We start from the raw sequence: 6,353 nt of genomic DNA, 5'->3' as shown, positions 1-6,353 counted from the left end.
CCTAATATTACAACAGGCTACATAAAAAACACTAGCGAAGTCAGTACAAACTAAAATTTCATACAGACAATGACTTGTTATACTGCTCTACATACACTGAAATGTAATTACAATATTCATTTTCCAATTGATTTATTTTATAATCACATGGTAAAAATGAGAAAGAAAGTGATTTTTCAGTAATAGTGTGCTGTGACACTTTTTTTGTATTTTATATCTGATTTTGTAAACAATGTAGTTTTTAAGTGAGATGAAACTTGGGGGGTACACAAGACAAATCAGATTCCTGAAAGGGGTACAAGAGTCTGTAAAAGTTGAGAGTCCCTGCTTTATGACAACCTGGATCTAAAATCTGCAGCCAAGTCTTTTGATTTTGCAGCGCTCTGGTACGGTAGCTATTTTTTATGTATGGATATATAGCTATATATATTATATGCCAGTTTCTTTGAAATTTTTAAAAATGGAGGGCTTGAATGAGTTCTGTGTGAAACTGAATAATGCAGTCAATAGGGTAGCCCCTGTGCCACTACTTTTGACATTACTTTCAATTTATTTTATAGTCTCCACATTTCCAGAGTGTGAGTCAACCTTTGCTTTATTCCAGTTTTACATTGGTGCAACCCCATTAATTCAATAGTGAATCATGCCCTCATTGTTCAGTATGCCATATATTTTTATACTGACAATGCAGACCTGCATCATAGAAGATTTTCAGCAAGAAGCTGAATGTTTCAGTAACTGGATAGATGATCATTCTGTCTCTTAGACACATGAGGTGACATAAGAAACTACTTGGGATTGTGGCACATTAAAGGGATGTTTTTGCTAAAAAAGATCAGCAGCGCAAATAGTTTGTAATGTTAACAATTAAATTATTAGGTTTCAGAGTCAACGTGTCATTGAGATGAATGGGAACATTTCACATATGTCTTAGAATTTGTGTTTTAGGCTGCCTGCAAAGTAACAACTCTGCAGTGGTTCAAACTTAATTCATGTTTCTAGGCTGCAAGGTCTAGATGTTTTATTTTTAATGAACGTTTGAGGGCATGATTCTGTGGCAAGAGATGGATTCTGCAGGAAGTTCTGCAACCACAGACTGGCGGAATTCTTGGGGTCCAGCTGGTGGAGCATGTGAGAAGCAAGTGCCAGCATACATAAATAAATCTCAAGCTGCCTAGTCACAAACCCAGGGAATTACAGCTTCAGACCTTCATCCTGTAGGGGGCAGAAACGGAAGGAATGTTTCCTGTCAGACTGTGGAGCTGCTCCACTACTGCTATTTCTGCCTTGAAGTTGCTGTAATTCCTGTTGCTGCTGCACTTCTTGAGACAAAATGGACGGTAAATAAGGCCACATTTCTCCCTCCCATGTCCTGTGACCATCTCCAGCAGCATGGGGCATGGAGAGGGCCTCTGGGCTTTGCAACAGCCAGGGACTCTGCATGCCTTGTGGTGGCTGCCTACCCATTTCACTCTGAACAGAACCACTCCCATGGTTCTACAACAGGGACCTTCTACACCCACAGAAGAATGGGAAGGATCTTCCCCCAAGTTTATACATTAGCTCATCTAAATCATGTTTTACTTTGGGGGTGTTTGAAACATCTGGCAAAAGTTGCATTGACTTCAAAGGAGCCATAATTTTACCCCTGGAGTTGAATGTTCCCGTTCCAGTTATGTCTCCCTGCCAAAGTGCACAACAAGGGTTTTTCAGAGCTAATTCTTTTGAAAAAAATAGGCCCTTCTCACGCTTTGCACCAGCCAGCAGAGCTGGACCGAAGCACTGTAGGAAAGGGGGAGGAAGCGTATATAATGCATCCTGTAATAGCACCGCTTCGTGTATTTCCCCCAGGCCTCCTAAGCGGTGTGCTTGCTCCCCAGAATCTTGATACCTGCTTGAGTTTCTTCATTGTTCAAGTCATACAGCCCCCATCCTGTTCTGTAGAAATTCTATTCCTCCAAAGCTAGAGTTAAAATCTCTCCCAAACGTTTCTCTCCAGTCAGTTTGGTGCCAAGGTAACCTAGGAAGCTTGAAAAGATACAGGGCACTGAAGTCCCACAGTTGTTTGCAACAACAAAGCTTAGTTTGTTACCAGTTTAAAGGGAACAGTGCCAAGGATTTCTGGATTATTTAACTCATTGTATTTTATAATTGTAGTAGTCAGATAGGAAAATCCTCCAGGGTTTAAATATGTAGCCGTTTAGTTCATATATTTACTTCGTTTTTAATTTACAAAACACACTTCTCGATTCATCTGATTCCGAATGTGGAAGTTAGGAAAGGGATGCCTTAGACAGGCATTTTGAAATCAACACTCCTCTATTTAATCTATTCTTCTATTCAGAGGCAGGCATGAGAGAGAGAGCAAATGGGGTGGTATACAGGGTTTATCAGCATGAGTTTGCGAGGGGCACATTACGTACAAGTGGCAAAACCATGTGTGCATTATACAGGTGATCCCAAATGACTGCTAATAAAACCTTTATAACATGCCACACCATCATGTGTCTCTATGTGCCATGTCTTTTACAGAAAACTTTTTTTTAGTATTGTTTTTGGAGGTAAAAAAATTATTGGAACTATTTCTTTTCTGTCTCCAACTATCAAGCCAGGTGATTTAAATTTTCACTTAAGACTATAGGCATTCACTGGCTCATGACCTTGGAACATATCCAACATTCCAATAACAAAGAGGTTAGTTCTGCTGTTTGTTCTATTGTATTTCTAGTCTCTGGCTCCATTAATAATGCCATACCATAAAGTGTACCCCAACACCTCAGCTGGGATTTTCGAAAGAGCCTAAGGGAGTTAGGTGGTGAACTTCTATTGGAATTCAGTGGAATTTGGGTGCTTAAGTCCCAGCCTTATGCAACAATCCACATGATCCTACATCATGCAGCAGCAGCCTGGAAGATCCAGGCTTGCAGGGCAAAATTTTCAAAAGTGCATGCTCTCATTTTCAAAAATGACCTAGGCATTTAGGAGTCTGAGTTCTCTCCATGTTCAGTGTGACTTAGTTTCTTACGTGCCTCAGTCACTTTTGAACATGAGACCTCTGCTTCTAAGTCACTTGGGGGTGTTTGAAAATTTTAACCATGAATTTGTTTCTCTTTTCCAGGCCAGTCAGTGGGCAAAGTTCATGACAAAGTTCGCTGCCAAATATCCTATAGTCCATGACAGTTCACAGCTCCCCGTTCCAGATCACATGTGTAAAAGGGTTTTCTTCTTCAAGTGATCCAAATGTGGCTACACATGCATTCCATGCATCAGAGATGGAACCTTTTGTAGCAGTGTCTATTGACCCACACGTGCATTGTGTTCATGTCTGCAGCCAAGGCTATAAGAAGCCATGGAGGTCAGTGCCGCTCCAGGTCCCTCTTACCATTGCATGGCCTGAGTCAGAATCCCTGTTCCTCCACACTCTTAGCCTAGCCAAGAAAGTGATTTGTTCGTTCTTCATTCTTGTATATAGTTATGCCTACTATTTTTTCTTGTTTTTGTAGTCTATTAGTGTTGTAGTTAGCTAGGTTTGCTCAGTACCGGAGTTTGTCCTATCTTGGGGACGCCTCCCCTCCCAAGGATTTTGCTCCATCAAGTCAGCTTTAAAAACTGTGCATCATGCCCGCGCTCCTTGTCTGTGAGTGACGAACACCAAGGGTGTTTGTATTGCCTTAGCACAATGCACGTCCCTGTCTGCTGCACCATCTGCCGATTGTTCCCTCCTCATACGCAGGAGGCCGGGGAACTTTGTCTCTGACAGATCATCACGGAGCAAGCTACGTGCCAATGTGTGCAGGTGGATCCAGGACCAGTGGAACCACCAGAGCAGTGTCCATCAGCAACACTGAGTGCCCCTCCCTCTTCTTCCAAGGTGCCAAATCCATTGGTACCACTGAAGTCTGACAAGCCCTGCCGTGAGCATAAGAAGCATGGCCATGGGCATAAGGGCATGTCTCTGTCTGGGAGTGCCCACAAATGCAGCATTGCCTCCCCACGCCGGGTCGGGTGAGAAGTCATGCTTTGACCCAGCTGCTCCAGCTCCCAAAAAGCCCCGGATGGAGGGCAAAGAAAACACCCCGGTCACTGCTCTGGCACCATTGCCGCCATGACCTTTGCTGGCAATGTCCACACCCCTGGGACGCTCTGGACTGCCATGTGTGGTCCCCCACACGCCTGGCCCCCGTCATGGTTGTTGCCCACTGAGGAGTTGCTGCTGCCATACTGTAGTTCAACTCTTCTTTCTGGACCCCTGGGCATTTCGGTCCTGCCTTCTCCAGCAGATGAACCCCTTCTGCTCCTGCCAGGCAAGAGAGCCCTTCCACACACCCTGGACAACCAGCACTGATGGCAGCACCAGTGCCAGATCCATCTCTGAGTCAGAGGCCTTCTCACCTGCCCAGTCTTGTAGTTCAGATCCCCAGCGCAGACCACCCTATCTTCCGGTCTACAACCCTGGAGCAGAACCATGGTACTGGTACCCACAGAGTCTGTCGCTGACCAGAGAACCTTGAGTTTGGCCCTACTGGCCCCCATGGGACCCAAATTGTGGCCATGGTGCACCATTGGTGGCATTGTACCAGCCATCCTCTGTTTGGATCGCAGATCCCTCAGTTTATGAAGAATGGGAGAAAGATGTGGTGCAGTCAGTACCGTCCATTCCACCGGTCCCCACTGGAGCCTAGTCATTGCCGGATGAGGTGCTGATCCCAACCTCCCTCTCACCTCCCAAGGACCATAAACAGTACCAAGAACTCCTGGTGGAGGAGATCCAGGACACACAACACCAACTCCTGGACATATTCCAACCACAGGGTCCCTTCTGGACTGCCCTTCCTAACCATTAGGTCAACCTGCAGCAGGCGCAGATGGTCTGCCTCCCCACTCCCAAATGAGCAGAGAGGCAATACTTCATCCCTTCAAAGGCTGAGGACTTCCTCTTCACCCACTCACCCCCTAACTCACTGGTGGTCCATGAGACAACAGAGCGCACTCGCCAACAACACCTTAAGTCCACCCCCCACCCTGGATAACACAGCAAAGAAAATGGACATCCTGGGCAGGAAGGTCTTCTCTTGCTCTGCATTCCAATTCCAAATCACCAACTACCAGGTACTGCTTGAGAAATGCTATTTTCACACTTACTCCAAATTCTCAGAGTTTGAAGATTTTCTGCCGCCGGACAAGCAACAGCAGATCCAGGCGCCATTGGACAAAGGTAAGTTGGTGTCAGAGCACACTTCATGCAAACGCACACAACCACATCAGTCTGCCTCATGGACATGCCATGGCTGGACATTTGCCAGGCAGCCACGTGGAGCTCTGTTCACACTTCACTACACCATCGCCCTGGCAGCAGCTGCAGATGTGGCTGTAGACTGCGCTGTACACTCTGTAACTTCTTGTGAGACCTCACACCCATCTTCATGTTGATCACTGCTTGCTACTCACCCATGTTTGCAATCCATATAGGGACCATCACTTGAAGAAGAAGAGGAGGTTACTTACCTGTAACTGGAGGTTCTTCGAGATGTGTGGTCCCTTTTTGGATTCCAGTAACCTCCTTCCATCCCCTCTGCTGCGGACCACACCGTTTAATGGTAAGAAGGATACTGGAGCAGCATCAACCCGCACAGTCTTTTATAGCCTCAGCGGCAGCCACGAGGATAACACACAATGGACAGTGTGGATCAATGGACACTACTACAAATCATTCCGGCTCCAACCCATGTTAGGAATCCAAATAGGGACCACGCATCTCAAAGAACCTCCAGTTTACAAGTAAGTAACCTCCTCTTATTCGCACCTAAGTGAGCCAAGACCCAGATCCTCAAATGTATTTAAGCACCTAAATAGGCAAAAGTGCCTAGTTTCCAAGCTGCAGGTCATGTGTCCCATTAAAGAGGGATGTTTGGGAAATACAAAGGGAAAATGCCAGTGATGTAGAGCAGGCAGGTGTGCACCTGTTATGGGTGGGAAGTTATTTAATTCTTCAAGGCTGGGCAATGTGACAAGAAAGTCCTCATTTGAAGAACAGTGGGCAAAAAGCCCATTGTGGGTGTGGGGAAGAGGGAGAGATTGAGCCCAAAGCCTGTGTTTTATTTAAAATGCTTTGATGTCAATTGTGTGCGTGTTTAACGACTACCCTGTTTACATAGTGTTACCATTTAACTGGCTCCAAACAGCCTTTGAAACTAAACATCTTGCTGAGATGAATGGGGAAGCAAAGCAGAACAGTTCATGCTGTACCTTTGCTGTTACTATTGTTTTGGGGCAGTTTTCTGGAAGGCTGGACAAACAGGCAACAGGGAGCTGGTTGCAACATGAAGATTCTTTTGGATGGAAAAACTGCCTGT

The sequence above is a fragment of the Emydura macquarii genome, unplaced genomic scaffold (assembly GCF_026122565.2).
Source record: "Emydura macquarii macquarii isolate MOO-44397 ecotype Brisbane River unplaced genomic scaffold, CSIRO-AGI_Emac_v2 contig_2205, whole genome shotgun sequence".
NCBI classification, from domain to species: domain Eukaryota; kingdom Metazoa; phylum Chordata; order Testudines; family Chelidae; genus Emydura; species Emydura macquarii.
The sequence above is the reverse complement of the archived record's forward strand: the minus strand, read 5'-3'. Positions refer to the sequence as shown.